The 15,852-nt window shown below is 48.4% G+C and overlaps 1 pseudogene across 1 annotated transcript in view; it reads right to left on the reverse strand.

Moving 5' to 3' along the window:
• Nucleotides 1–1,188: 1,188 nt before the first annotated feature.
• The window catches only part of LOC147430425 (nicotinamidase 1 pseudogene), an 82,509-nt pseudogene continuing 67,845 nt past the window's right edge, over nt 1,189–15,852 (reverse strand). The window contains exons 3-4 of the transcript XR_015185801.1: nt 1,408–1,590; nt 1,189–1,330 (exon numbers count right to left, since the gene is read on the reverse strand). The product of XR_015185801.1 is annotated as a nicotinamidase 1 pseudogene (transcript). The remainder of the gene's footprint in view (nt 1,331–1,407; nt 1,591–15,852) is intronic.

The following is a 15,852-nucleotide window of genomic DNA, read 5'->3' on the forward strand; positions in this document are numbered from 1 at the left end:
AGTCACTCCCACCTGTAGCCATGTACTCTCCGCAAGCCCTGCTCTAGGCTCTAATGCATCTTGTAAATAGCATCATGATTTATGTCTTTGCCCTCCATTGCCTTCTCTAATCTCCCTGGGTGTGTCCATAATGACCCATTGCAGTTCCAAAATGCCATATGTATTTCTGGATTTGATATCTCACAGGCTGCAAGTTCCTATTCAACACTGATGAAAAGAGACGATCACACAGTCATGGGCTCCCAATAACTCTCTGAAGGGCCCCCGACCCATAACTATAGTGGTATTTGTTTGTATGTTCCATAGATGGACGAGTTACCTCAATGATCAGTTGATCAAACCTCCAAGTGACTCTCCAATGAGGGATCTACTGTAATTCTCCGAAAACTGAACAACTCTGGGCTTATATGATACTCAAAGGAGATACTTTCCATGGTAACTCTCAAAAAATGGAGCAATTCTGGGCTAATATGACAAGATCTAATGCATCAATCCCCTCTGCTGTCCACTACCTCCAAACAAACAAGTTAAGTGGTTGATCGGGTGGCTCTCATGAAGACAATATAGGGCCAAATTGAAGGCTGCACATCAGGGTAGTTTCCAGCCTGCAGTACGTTCCCCTAGCTGGGGTTAATGAAGCCCAGCAAGCACACATCACAAAGGAACGCTATTGATGCTACAAAATAATGCTGGTAAGTCACAAAAAGGAACACTTTTATCGCACGATTCGAGAGAACCTACTAAGTTGGCATTTGGAGCATGCAAATGCTTAAAAGAGAGTCTTTAGTGGTGTAAAAATAACTAGACCAAACTTGCTTCTCTGTATGTGTGCACGCATGCACACACAAGCATGTGTGAGCGTACCATTATAAGTGCATACACTTGTGCAAGGGTATAGGTAGGTACAGATTATGATTAATTCTGCTTTTCTTTTGCCTAACAAACTCTAGCCATCATGTGCTAACCATTCTTGTTAAGAAAAAGCCGAGTAATGTGTGGATACCACAATAGCACATAAATTACACTAATTGCAGCAGTAAGAAAAGACTAATGTTTCAACAATACAAAACATAGCATAGACCAGATCTTGTTAGTAAACATCAGAGTCCTCTTGAGTAAAGGAGATCCTTTTAGAACAATGAAAGACCCAGTTTAACAACGAACTGCAAAAAACACACTTAAAACAACTCAAATACCACTTGTACTTTGTTTTTCTGCACCCAGTCTACAATCAGATTGCTCCCATCTGCTTGCAAGCCCCTCAATAAAGCCATTGATGCAATCTTTGTGCATTAAAAGGCGTTTTTATCGTGTTCTAGCCACTGTAGAGCTGCATTCAGGACGAACATGTAGCAGAGAAAGACAGAAAGAGAGACAAAATAAGTGTCCGATTGAATGACAACATACCAGGCACCAAGTTCTCTTCACCAGACCCTACGATGCAGTGAGGTGGATATGGATTTTCTGGCTTGCTAGCATCATGAGTGTCTAGAAGTACTAGCATGGGCCAATTCCTGATTGAAAATTCTCTTGCTAGCCTGTTAGTCTCTTCAACATGGCAGTAATTTGTGAATCAAATGAACGTGGAGCCTACCCAAACGAAAAAACTTTAGCAAATAAATCTCTCTCTCTCTCTCTCTCTCTCTCTCTCTCTCTCTCTCTCTCTCTCTCTCTCTACTACTACGGAAATGGTGGAAAAAGCCATTGATAAGATAAAGACAAGAAGAGCATATGATCATGAGGGTCTAGTAGCAGAACATTTGATCCATGCAAGGGATCTACTTTCAGAAGTCCTTGCTCGTCTGTTTAATCGGGTCATGTGTGAAAGATTACCTGAATCTTGGAAATTATCTACTATCATACCTATTTTCAAGTCAGGGGATCCTATGATACCCGGGAACTACCGTACCATTATGGTGGGTCACACATTGACCCGACTGTACGCATCCATTCTGGAACAAAAACTGAGTAGATGGGCAGAGAATGAGGGCATAAGGGCAACAACACAAGCTGGATTCAGAGGGGTTATTCCACTCTAGATCATATTCTTACGCTCAGAGCCATTATTGAGGAAGGAAGAGCAAGCGGGAGAAGGATGTATTGTTGCTTTGTGGATTTTCGGAAAGGTTTTGATACAGTACCAAGGGCCAGATTGATGCGCAGGATGCAAGAGTTAGGGTCCCCAAAGAGATTATCTGGGGGATCATGGCCTTATATGGGTCAGTAACTGGTTATGTACATACTCCAGAAGGGGATTCCGACATTGTTCATTCCACCGTTGGAGTAAAGCAGGGATGCCCATTGTCCCCTACTTTATTTGGTATGTATATAGATGAGGTATCAGATTACATTGAGAGAGAGGGTGACAGAGGTGCTCAACTTGCAGGGTCATGGATCCCTTTGTTGTTGTATGCAGATGATATTGTATTGATAGCAGAATCACCAGATGGAATGCAGAGGCAGTTAGATGCATTACATAAATTCGCGGAGGATAGCGGACTGTCAGTGAATTTGGGTAAAACCAAAGCTATGGTGTTTAACACCACACCGCAGTGGGTTAGGAGATCGGCACCTACATTTGCATATGGCCAGGATACAGTAGAGTACACAGATGCATACACATACCTTGGTGTGGTATTTGTAGGACCGAAGTTTACTCTTAAGAAAGCAGCAGAGGCTAGATTGTCCAGAGCCTCTGCGGCCTTGGGAGGGTTGGAGAGGATGTGTTCACAAGTGCAATTTCAGGAACCACGAACAAAACTTTGGCTCTTTGATACTGTGGTGGCTTCGGCTATGCTATATGGGGTCAAGATTTGGGGACCATCTGTGGATCAGGATAATTGGAAGCCAATGGAGAGACCTTTGGTATCTATGATTTCCCGAATGATTAGAGCCAAGGCCTCCGTACCACACGCGATTATCCGAGAGGAACTAGCTGCCCCTCCGATAGAAATTGAAGCTCTTACCAGATCAGTGTCCTTTATACATGGTTTGTGGGATACAAATAATTGCCGCTATACTAGATTGGCCCTCGAATCCTCTCGACAGTTAGCAATGAAAGGGTATACATCATGCTGGTATGCGCAATTGTCTTCGTGATTTCAGAGACACGGGTTCAGTATGGAAAGATTACCCCCCTACCAATACTCTCTTGAGGCTCCATCACTGGCAATTACACGAACGGAGATTAATAAATCATCCGTCAGGATCTTATACAGTTGGATACTAAGAGGACATGGGTAGACCCTACACAAGAATTGGGCACGAAGATGGCCGACTACAAAGAAAACTTCCTACAGCTATCTGAAGATGGATTTGTGACTCGTCCGAGCTACATGGATACCCACCTGTCTCATGGTTTGAGATGTGCTATTGGTCAGATTCGTACATCCTCACACCAGCTGGAAATTGAATTTGGCAGATTTAGGGGAATCCCACCTGAGAGCAGAATTTGCAAGTTATGCGGAATGGAGCCGGAGACAGAATTACACTACATATGCCATTGCACCGTATACTATGAGATACGTGGGCGTTTCCATTGCCTATTTAAAGAAGGCTTTGGACCTCTAGATAGAGTCATGCAATACCAAGATCAAAGATGCTTAGGCTTGTACCTACTGGAACTACATCGGCACACGGATAATCTAATGAGAAGACAAAGAGCACTACAGCCTCAGAGGCAGATCACAGATTTCTTCGGATCGAGTGAAGCAGGAGTGGAAGGAAGGGGAAGCAGGAGGCCAGCAGCCAACACAAAGGAGTACCCACATTCATACCAAACGCACCCTAATTGACAGAGAGATTGAGCTTAGGAAATCGAGACGACCAAGACCAAGAGGCAGAAGCACACTTCACCGGAGGAGACTACAACAAAGGATTAAAAGCATTCTAGCCAGACACCCAGAATGCTCCTAAGAAGTTTATTTAATACTTTGTATTTAGTTTTTCACATTCACTTTCACACTTTTCACACCTAGTACTTTAGTACTAAGGTACCCAGACATTGTAACAGATTCACCACTTTGTATCAGTTTGGTCTCATAGGTCATTCTGGCCTTTTGAAGACGTTAATATAACATTTCTCTCTCTCCGACCACGACCGAGACACAGGAGCACATTACATCGACGGAGACTCCAGCAGAAGATCAGAGGCATTCTAGCACGACACCCAGATTGTCATTGAGGGCCTATTCTACATTTTCACATTTCACATTTCACATTTCACACTTCATTTTCAGTTTTCATTTTTACTTTCAGTACTTTTTGTACTTGTACTTCAGACATTGTATTAGATTCACCACTTTGTATCTGATGGTCTCATAGGTCATTTTGGCCTTTTGAAGACGTTAATATATCATTCTCTCTCTCTCTGTGTGACAAGCAAAGTGGCTTCTCCCATGGCAAGCAAACTTCCACATTTGCGGCCACCAATAAGCGCCTCCACATTCGAGACCAAGATGAAAGAATGGAGGAAGGAGATAGAGGAATGGAGGGAGAAAGCGACCTTGCTGAAAGAGTGGCTGAAATATGGAGAGGAATGGAATAAGGAGAGAGACACAATGAAGGAAGAGATGGAAATACTCAAGGCAAAAATTGCCTCCCTCCGAGACTGCCCATCATGTGAAGAAGGGGAAATTGTCGAGGCGAACAAAGAAGGAAGAGATCAAGCAATCACTAAGAGCATTGAGGGAAAGATGGGAGGCCATCATAGAAGGATGGGTGAAGGTAGTGAAGCGAAACATCAAGAAAGAGGTCAAGAAGGCGGCGGAGAAGGAAGAGGCTTAAGTGGACGCCAAGAAGAAGAAATCCCTTCTCGTACACACTACCCTTGAGGAGGAGGAGATGTGACAAGCCGGCCGACTCAACATAAGAGTCACCGGCATAGTGGAGAAGAAAGACTCCACAACCAACACGGATGGTAGAGAACTATGTACCAAGCTTGGGTACAAAGAAGAAGAGGGACCTCCCTTCAACAAGATTTGGAGGGCCCTCATCCTCCAACTCTTCTCCGAAGAGGTAAGGTTCTCTTTCATTAGAAAGAGGGTGACTCTACGAGAACTCATAGCCCCAACCCCTCCCCCCAAATCTACCTAGATGACAACCTCACACCAATACAAGTAGAACATAGACAGACATGCCTACCTAGATGCTCAAAGCACGAGAACAAGGGAAGAAGGAATCATACCGCAATGGTTGCGTCATCATTAGTGGCAAGGTCGTTGCATAGGGACTTGCAGCCTATGGGACACAGCATGTCCAGAGCGACTAGAGGAGGCAATTGAGAGATTGTCCTACTCACAGAGACACACAAGAGCCCAAAGAGGGGCCTACCGAGGAGGATGAGGAGATTCACATTGTGGTTTGGAATTGCAATGATGATCTATGGACACTGCAACAAACTTGGACACCCAAGTCTAAATTCTATCGCGACACGAGAGATTCACTTAACACACTTCACAATTTAATTGATTCGACACGGCCCGAGGCGTAGCTCTGTGCCAAGAGAGATTGGCCCCAAAGACTGGCACCCCTTTTGGTATTTCTTTTTTTTTTTCCGAGAAAAAGATCCTTCTATTAGTTAATGAAACTGCCTCTACAACCACCTCTACAAGAGAGGGCTACAACAATCGTGAGGGGGAGACTCTCCCAATGAAAGAACAACATATGTACAATGAGGCTAAATCAAGAGATGGAGGAGGGAAAAGCCACACAGGTGGACGATAGTGCCATCTGAGCACACCCTGGACCATGGTGAAGAACGGCCCAGGGCGCCAGAGTCGAAGGAAAGCCTCTCTACGCTCCCGCATGCGGTCGGAGCTGCCCTGGAGTCTCTTGAACTGTCCTCTGAGAGTATGGATCAGCTCTAGCCAAAGATCCCGAACTGTCTTCGCGGTGGTACAAGGCGAGCCTCAAAGATGCGGAAGCAACGGGCCCACCAGATGAACCAGAGTGACAGGCCGCAAATGAGCTCCCAACACTCCTCTCTCTCACTGCACCACTCCTGTGGGGTAAGCTCTGTAGCAGGCTGGAGTGTAGGTCGACCCCCCTGCATCACTCTCATCTTGCTGGTGGAGGATAGCTCAAACTGAAGTGCCGGGCCCGTGAGAGTGGACCAAGCAGCTGCCCGCCAAGTGTACTAGAGAGCTGGCATCAACCAAAGAAGACGAAGCCAAACCTGCTGTGCCAAAGGACAGTTCCAAAGACAGTGGTGTTGACTCTCCACAAGATGGTCACAAGCTGCACATGCTGCCGAGGGACCACTATGTACTAGCCAGCTCCCAACTGCTGTAGCTCGATGTGCAACCACGCCAATGGACCAAAGTGACTCGCCTCGGTTGTCTGGAGTCCCACAACCCTTCCCAAAAATGCTTCAAGAACTCATCTGTGAGACCCTCCTCCTGCCAATGGAGTGTTGCAGCAGGATGAGCCTCTCTCCGTGCTGCCAGTATGTGACGTCCCAGTCAAACAGTGTACCGAAAGAAAGGGACACCTGGATGGTCCGATGAGGAGAAAGGGTCCCTCCAAAACCACTCTCCAGGATTCCACTGCACTCGTGCTGGTGAACAACTCTCCCAAACCCACAGCCTCCAGTGGCCAATCTCAAGAGCTGCTGGGTCAAGATCTATGACACAAGTCCTCCAGCAGATACCCACAACTCGGATCCTTGATAACAGCACTCTGCCACCCGTGGGGCCTCTACTAAAACTCAGTGTAAGCGTCCCTCACCCTGTAGCTCGAAAAACAGGGAGGGTACAGTCTCTCAACAAGCTCGAACTGCGATGAGAACCTCCAGTCGAGTGAAGGCCCCCATCCATCTGGGTGCTGCTGACTCAAGCGACATGAGCCACCCAGCTGGTACCGCCTCTACGATGTCCTGACATATGCTCTGCACCCCTCTCAAGCCCTGTAGCTAGATGCCCTGAAGCTCCTCTGACAAGCCTGAGAACTGTAGCCAATCACCTAAAGTGCGTGATGGACCCTCTGACATGGGACCCCAGGAAACATGAGGCCTACTACCAACCAAGTGGCCTCTTTGAGTGCTAACCATGGGGTTCCAAACAAGGGGCTGTCTCAGGCGTTGCTCCGTGCAAGTAGGTTGACGCTGCTCCAGGCCTCTCCGTAGCTGCTCCCAGGAGCGGAGCAGACTCACAGCGAAGCATCCTCCAGTCTCCTGCTCAGGCCAACTCTGTGCATCTCTGTGAAAATCCATCTGGTCGAAAATCCAGCCTGAGGCACTCTAGCACTAAGCCGTTGAAGTAAAAACTCCTTCTAGGGCTCCTCCCCTGGAAGAAGTCCTCTGACAACAAACTTCCCTAGAAGGGCTCTGCTCTGCTGTGCTGGGTCTATGATCCCCAACCCTCCCTGAGAACAAGGAAGAATGATGACCTGCCATGCCACTTTTGCCCGGGCTATCTGAGTGTCACGCCTTGACCAAAGGAAGTTCCTGATCAGCCTCTCTACCTAGCTGATACAGGAACTCGAAAAGAACCAACAAGAAGTGATGTACCACATAGTAGCCAACAACACCTGGTTTGCCACTACAACTCTGCCTGCCAAAGAAAGTCGTGCGGAGCTCCAATGTAACAACTTCCTCCTGATGGACAGGAGGAGAGGAGCAATCTGCTGCTCAGAAGACAAGTCCAAGCCAACCTGACAGTCCAAGTATCGAACTGCAGTCCCTGGGGGAATCCATCTGAAACCCTCACTTGGCAGCCAATCAGGCGTAGGAGCACTACCAACCGAGAAAGCCATTGTCTTTCTCCAGTTGATCAGTGCGCCTGATGTATAACAAAAGGTCTCAAGAGCCTGCTCACACTTGTGAAGGTTGGCCTCCTGCCATCCAAGTACAAGGCTGAGTCGTCTGCAAACTCAGCATCCAGTAGCTCATCTCCCCGAATAGGAGCACTAAGCCACGTAGACCAACCTATTGTGAAACCAAAAACCTGCTCATCGCCTCAACATAAAACAGAAAGAGGAAGGGGGCAAGAGGGCAGCCTTGTCTGACCGAACGTGTGAGCATGAAACGATCACCTCTACCTCCTGAAAAAAGTACCTGACTGTGTGCCCGTTTGTAAAGAGCTGACACACCTCTGATCCAAGCATCTGAGAAGCCCATCCTGCGAAGAGTACCCTCCAAAAAGTCCCAGTCAACTCTATCGTAGGCCTTCTCAAAATCGAGAAGGAGTATCACCCATCCTCACCACGGAGACGCGCGAGGGCAGAAGCCTCCCAAAAAGTAAAGATGTTGTCAAGGATACTACGCTCCTTGACAAAACTTGTCTGTGTCCCATGTATAATGCTCTCCAAAAGTGGTTGTATCCTCAAACTCAGAGCCTTGGCAAGAATTTTGTAGGATGAGTTGAGGATGGTGATGGGCCGCCACTGTCAAATCTCATCCAAGGAGCCACCCTCCTTGGGAATGAGGTAAATCAGGCCCTCACTCATGCTGTCCTGTGTGCAGGATGTACTGAAAAGCGTTGTAGAGATCTGAGCCAAGCAAGTCCCAGTACTCCAAGAAAAAGCGGGGAGTCAAACCATCCTCACCTGGACAACTACCACGGGGAAGTGCTCTAAGGGCCGCGTGCAGCTCATCTAGCTAAAGAGGCAGCTCAAGCCTCTGGCACATCTCCTCAGTCACAAGACAAGGCATCTGTGCCCACACTTGCTCTCTGCATGAGGCATCCTGACGCTCTGACTGAGGCTCTGCAGACAGTAGGTCAGGTAAAAGTCGGTAGCAACTGCACGCATGTCCTCCGACTTTGAAGCAACTGACCCGCCAGACCTCTTCAACTGACTGACCCTAGCATGCGCATGTCGGGGCCCCACTGTCTCAAAGAAAGCCCCGTCACTCTGTCACCTACCTGGGTCCACTACGATGCCTGTCGATGAAAGCAAACTCATGGCGCCTCTCCTTTGTGCTGGCAAACTCCTGGCGAGCCTGCTGTAACTGCTCCTCCAACCAGGGATTGTCTAGATGCTGCTCCTCCATCCTCTGCAAGGAAGCAACGCCTCGTCGGAAACGTTGCTCCTCCTCTCTCGTTGCAGCCAGGCGGGCCATAGACTCCTGGAGAAGTAGCCGGTTAAGTTGAGCAAGTCCAAAGGCCACTCTATCAGCAGGAGAGTCTTGCATGTCTAAGCCCTCTGTCCAAAGAGCCACCACTCGCTCTCTCAAACAGAGTCCAGCAAGACCCTCTCTGGGATGCGTAGCATCGTGCTCCTCCTCCTCTGTCTGTCTGTCACTGTGAGAATCAATGGTGCATGGTCCGAAAAAGAAGTTCCGGCCAGAATGCAAACTGTCCCACCCAAATCACAAAAATGGGCGCTAGGTAGAAGCGATCTATCCGAGATAGATTCACTCCTCCCACTCTGCGGTCGAGCCGAGAGAAGGCCAGGCTGTTTGGGGGCCTCACAAAGCTAGAATGCTGCCACACATCTGAAACCCGTAGAGTCATACATAACCTCTCCCAAGCTGCCCACTCAACTCCATGCACTGTAGTGTGGCTACCTCCAATCCTGTCAGAGGGGTCCTCCAACATGTTGAAGTCACCCCCAATGCACCATTGCTCTCTGCCATGCGGCAGAGACTCTACAATGTGAGACCAAAACTCTGCACGTGCACTCGCCACATTGGGCGCATAGATGTCCACGAAAATCAAGAGGCACCCCTGAACCTGCATAGTAATCCACTGAACCCTGCCAGGCACAATAATACCTTTGTCCATAATGGCCTGCTGCCAAGAGTCCGCAATAGTCATACATACCCCTCCACCAGGTCCAAATGTAGCTGACCAAAAAGTCTCATATCGTCCAAGCAAAAGCTGACCACAAAGTCTAATGCGGCTCTCACACAAATTATGCTCCTATAGCATAAGAAGGTCAATCTCTCCTCCCACAAGGCATCGCTGAAGCTCCTGACGTAGTCGGCCCCTCTGACGCTGAAACCGGGGCCCACCTAATCCCTGCACGTTCCATGAGACGATCCTCATGGAAAGCGAGAGGCAACCGATGCTGCAACAGCAGCTAACTGTGCTTTCTTCGAGGCAAGCTTGGATGTGGAGTAATCCGCATCTGAGCGTCCTCGAAATAGGCGTGACTGCAAAGAGTGTCTAGCCCAAGCCCAAGTAGAACGAGCCGTGCGCAAAGCAACCTCCTCTGTCCAGGAGTCTTCATGTATGTGTACATAACATTGTGTGTCAGCAAAGAAGTGAACCACAATGTGTCTACATCCTGCCGAGTCTGGAGGTGTCACTGAAAACTTGGCCAACGGCCATAGAGTCTGAACCAAGTCTGTAACCCTAGGTCTCCCATGTGATGAGAGAACTCTAGGGCTTGTGTCTGTAGCCACTCCAACACTGAGTCTAGAGTCCACTCAGACTAGTCCCTGCCGCATAGGGGAAAAGAGAAGCCAACCGCTGAGTCCAAGGCCTCTATCCCCCTAGCTGCAAGGAACAATATATGAACTCTGAAGCAAGCTGCCTCAAGGTCTGGTGAGGGGTCGCCGAGAAACCGTGTAAAGTCGTATAAAGAAATCCCAACGAAGTTGAATGTCATAACTCGTCACGAGGAACTACTGCAAAGGGGGACGTCTGCACCAGAAGAGGGGGTCGCAAGAAAGGCTATCCCTCTCTCGCCAAGCAACTCGTGGCAAAAGCGTTGCCAAGAGATCTCCTAGCAGTCGAGGGAGGTCTTGCCCCCCGAGACGGGTGCAGGGATGGAGCGGGAGGAGATGTGGGAGCAGGGGGAGAGGGGGGGGGCGTGGGGAGCAGCAGCAGGGAAGGAGGGCGAGATGGAGAGGAAAAGGGAGGAGGTAGAGTTGGAGGGGCGGTAGAGAGGAACTCGGGGGGAGGAGGGGCTGTCGGAGGTGAGGCTGAGGTGGAGGCTGAAGCAGGGACCTCGTCCTGCTGAAGAGGATCAAATCAGTTCCCTATGGAAACCACTGCTGTTGGGCAGGAGCCTGGGGACCACTCTGAGTGCCGGGCTGGCACGGTGGCCGTGGTCGACATCGACCACAAACCTGCTGCCAACCCTCCTCCGCTGGAGCTCCAGGCTCAGAGGGTGGTTCTGCCTGCGTACTCTACGACTCTGTCCGCTGCTGCTGGCCAACCCTTGAAGGTTGGGGCCGGGACTGTGGTGTAGGTCGGGGTCTCCTCTGTGGACAGGCCTTCGCAAGATGGCCCATCTGTCGACAAATGAAACACTGGTTTGGGAGGCCCGAATACTCCACGCTCTATCGTAACCAACCACCGCTCACCCGAGGTAGTAGGATGACTTTCGGGAGAGTGTGGTGTGTCCCGAATCAGAACACGTACTGTGGGGATGTCGACCGCCTTGGCAGCTACGGAGCCTGCCCTGTGAGGTGTCTCCGGGATGGTCTCAATCGTTGAGCCTATCCTGGAAAGGAGCGGAAGGTACTCCCTTCTCAGGCTGGCGAAGCAGACTAAGATGGGCACGTCTGCCTCCTCGACAAGAACGTCGATAGCAGGGTCGAAACCGTGGCGCCACTGTCGAAAATGTGCTCGAACTGCACGGATCACCAGGCGGCTCATTGCAATGACCTTGGACGCCATCTCGGGAGTCTCAAACTCTATCTGATAGTAGCCACGTCCGAGAAGCTAAACATCGAGTATCTTGCCCACCTCTGTGAGAAGGCGGGCATGAAGGAGGTCGCGCACTTCCCCTCTGCTGGGTCTGGTGCCGAGAATCTTGCAAATAACAGAGGTGGCCTGGAGGCGCGCCACCTCTGCCTCTAAACTCGCTTGCTCTGTCGGCGAAAGAGCAAGTCGGATGGTGGGTTTTGTGGGGTCGAGCGAGGGAGCTTCAGTGGAGTCCCTCTGTGGCGGAGGGAATCCTCCATCAGTGTCTACTGTTGTGAAGACGGGTGAGGGCGAGGGCGAAGGCAAACGAGAGCATCGAAGAAGTGGCTAAAAGGGGCAAATTGGTTGGGCCGCTGCCGCTGGGAAACAATACCCAAGCCAGGCTCAGGATGAGTAAACCAAAGAGAAACAGGAAAAAAAGGGGGGGAGAAGGGGAAAATGGGAGGAATGCAGGGCGGCAGGGGACAACGCGAGCGTAGGTGGGCAGGGGGTAGCACAAGCGCAGGTGGGCAGCCTGCAGGGGGCAGCGCGAGCGCAAGCGGGCAGGCTATGGGGGAGCGAGCGGGCGGGCGGGCGGGATAGAAGGCGGAGCGCGCGCGAGGGTAGGGGAGAATGAGGCAAAGAGCAGGGGGCAGCGCGAGCTGCTTTTAGCGATGGCGAGGGAGGAGCGTGAGCGTGAGTAGCAATGAGTTCTTCGGTGTTTCTTTTATATTAATCTTTGAGCAAAGTACAGCTCCCGCGGGTCCTCAGCTCTCAGACTTTGTGTCCAAATGCTCTGAGAAGTGAGGCCCTTGGGTCCCTTTTATTCTTACATAGGGATGCTAAAAGCATAGCCCCCCAAAGCAAAAACTCAAAAGCAATGGGTTCCAAAAGCAAGTGGCTCTAAAATCTGCCAAAAGCAACTAGCACAGATTTTTCCGTACAGCAGGCCACGTCAGCATGTCAACGCAAAAAGCGGAAATCCGTACGCTATGCCACATCAGCTAGTCAATGCGATTTACGGGGATCCGCATAGCGCGTACTCTGCCTGCCACGTCAGCAGTTTGCCACGTCACCGTTTTGTGACATACCCCCCTCTTGAAAGAATTGTAATCGCCCTCGATTACGCCTGCAAAACAAACAGAGGCCATAAACCAGTTTAGCAGACACTGACTCTTAGGTATCGACGCACTAGAGATGACACATCTAGCACGTGTACAAAGACGACAGTCATATCACCTCACATGACATCACATCACAATTCAATCACAGAAAATTCATTCCAAATCTGAGACCATGACCTCCAACAATGTATTTAGTAACCGCATCTAGATCCATCCCGAACCTCACTGATGTCGGATTAACTAATCCTTATTGCGATCATGTCTATAGAGATTTTCAAGACCGAAATGCTGCAGTCATTTCTTCTTTTAGTTCCTGCACTCAAACAAGTCACATGAGAGAGTACAAAACATTCAAGTTCAATTTAGGAAATTCCATTTCATAAAGTCATATAGCAAAATCCTGTCCGCACAGCAGTATCCTTGAAACCCAAAGGGATATCAGTGACTCTATTCAATCCACGTAATCTGTGACAAAGAAGCGGAGTGACTCCCCTCTTGTGCAATCCCTCTGCACCAGATTCAACCCTGCTGATCTGCGGCATCTCTCGATAGAGTACAGCTAAATGGAATGTCTCAAGGTAAAGTTCCAAAATCTGAGGAGTATCTGCTAGGTCCTCCTCCTCCATCCACTTCGCATCCAATGCGGATAGTTCTTGAATTTAACTAAGAACCGCTGAATCACTTTACCTTTCACTTTTCTTTCCTTGTGTGCCAAAATCTGTTTGGGAACGAGTATCTCCTCGCTCTCTTTCACTTCGGGTTGCTCATCAGGCTCCCCACAACTGGCACGTCACCTTTAAAATGTTTAAGAGACTCACATGGAATGCATTGTGAATTTTCCAAGTATCTGGCAGCTTGAGTCAAAAGGAGACATCATTTATGTTTTCTTTAATCTAGAAAGGGCCATAACACCTCATGCTAAGCTTGCGAAAAAGCCACTCCTTTCAATTTCGCTTCCTTAGGCGTGCCTTTTCAAAACATAAGAGCACCCAATCGTCTTCCTTTAATTTCAAGTCGCGTCGATGTCGATCTTCTGCCTTCTTGTGTCATTCTTGAGACTTCTCTAGAGCCTCGCGGACCTTGGCAAAAGCAGTCATGTCCCTCGTGTACTAGTTGGCTTCAAAATCTTGTCCTTAGTGCTAAGAAAGGGAAGAACCCTCTGAGCACCTTCAATGGCGCTTCCCCGTCGAAGAGTGAACCGTGTTACTGTAGGCAAATTCCACCAAAGGCAAATTTTTTTCCCATTGAGTCTTTTGATCAGAGATGTAACACTTCAACAAATCCAAAACAACTAAATTTGCCATCTCAGATTGCCCATCTGTCTGCCGGTAGAAAGATGACGAGAACTGCAACCTTGTGCCAATGTTCTCCCAAATAGCCGTCCAAACACTTGTGAATCGGAAATTTCTGTCGGAGACTATTGTCTCAGGCATACCATGTAATCAAAATATTTGTGCAATGCACAGTCTCGCTAAATGGTCTAGCTTGACTATTTTCTTTACTATAATGAAGTGAGCTTGCTTGCCAATGACAGTCCAAATGCCATCGTGCCCACTCTGTCTTCGGGAAATCAAAGATGAAATCCATTGCAATACTTTGAAAGGGGCGGGTGAGAATGGGTGAAAGGCTGTAGTAATCCGTGTGCCTTATGCCTATCAAACTTCACCTTTTGGCATACTAAACAACTGCGAACAAAGTCGTCGACATCCTTCTTGAGTCTCGGCCAATAGAAATAATGCTCCACCCCCTTCAAGGTGGTATCGAAGTCGTGGTGACCCGTAAACGATGGACAGTTGCACTTTGTCAAGACCTTTTCGCTCAAAGGTTGTGTGACACACAACATCGTTTTCTTCATCAAGTAGCCATCTTGTATGGAATATCTTGGAACTGTCTCCCCATTTTGTATCCGAGTAAGAACATCAGTAAAGTCCGGATCTGTGGCGTACTAGTCAACCATACCCTCGAAGCTTCTATGATGGATTGCGGAAATAGCCAAGACAAGGGGCTTCCGAGACAATGCATCTGCCACTAAATTTTTCTGTCCCTAAACATGGACAATCTGGAAGTGAAACTGTGACAAGATGTTAGCCCACTGTATCTGCTTTTCCGAAAGCTGCTTCTGTGATAAGAAGTAGCGCAGACTCTGATGATCTGTAAAAACTGTAAAATCGGCTCCGAATAGATAATGTTGCCACTGTGTAAGAGCATGGATCACTACCAATAGCTCTTTCTCATAAATCTGGGCTACCAATTCTGGCCATGAAAACATTCTGCTTTCATAAGCGATCACATGGTCTTCTTGCATCAAGACCACTCCTAGACTACGACCACAAGCATCGCAATAAACTTTAAATAGATTTTACAAATCTCGCAAAGCCAACAGTGGTCCAGTAGTCAATTTTTCCTTAAGTGTCTAACAAGCAGTCACCTATGTCGGTCCCCACGAGAAAGGGACTCCTTTTTAAGTCAATAAGTGCAAAGACGAAGCTATCTTTGCAAACTTCCGAACGAACCACCGGTAGTAAGAGCACAAGCCCAAAAAGCTTCAAACTTCATGAACATTCTTCAAGTCAGGCCAATCGCGGAGTCTCAATTTTGGCCGGGTCCATCTGTACTCATGCTATTGAGACGATGTGTCCCAAGAAATACATCGCCGGCAAGAAAAACTCGCTCTTTTCGGCATTAATAACCAATCTAGGATCGCGGAATGCCTAAAAGACCTATAGCAGATGGTGTCGGTGCTCTGTTCATTCTCAGAGAGAACTATAATGTCATCAAAGAAAGTACCCACAAAAGATCGATGCTCTCGGAAAATCCTATCCATCATTCGATTAAAAGTTGCTAGTGCATTTGTAAACCCAAAGGGCATCACTTAAAATTCGTATAAACCAAAGCTTGTCCGAAAGGCTGTCTTGTAGACACCTCCCGATGTGATTATGATATGACGATATCCGCTTTTCAAATCAATCCTACTGAAACAAGAGGATCCCTAAAGTCTGTCAAGAATATCATCGATCCTTGGAATCGGGAGTCTGTTCTTGATGGTGATTTTATTGAGAGCTCTATAGTCAATGCACATTCTCCAAGATCCGTCTTTCTTTGGTACTAGTAAAACTGGAGAACAGTAAGGTGAAGTACTAGGTTGGATGAGACCC

This window comes from Adiantum capillus-veneris, chromosome 22, assembly GCF_014529385.1.
Source record: "Adiantum capillus-veneris isolate H3 chromosome 22, ASM1452938v2, whole genome shotgun sequence".
Classification (NCBI taxonomy): domain Eukaryota; kingdom Viridiplantae; phylum Streptophyta; class Polypodiopsida; order Polypodiales; family Pteridaceae; genus Adiantum; species Adiantum capillus-veneris.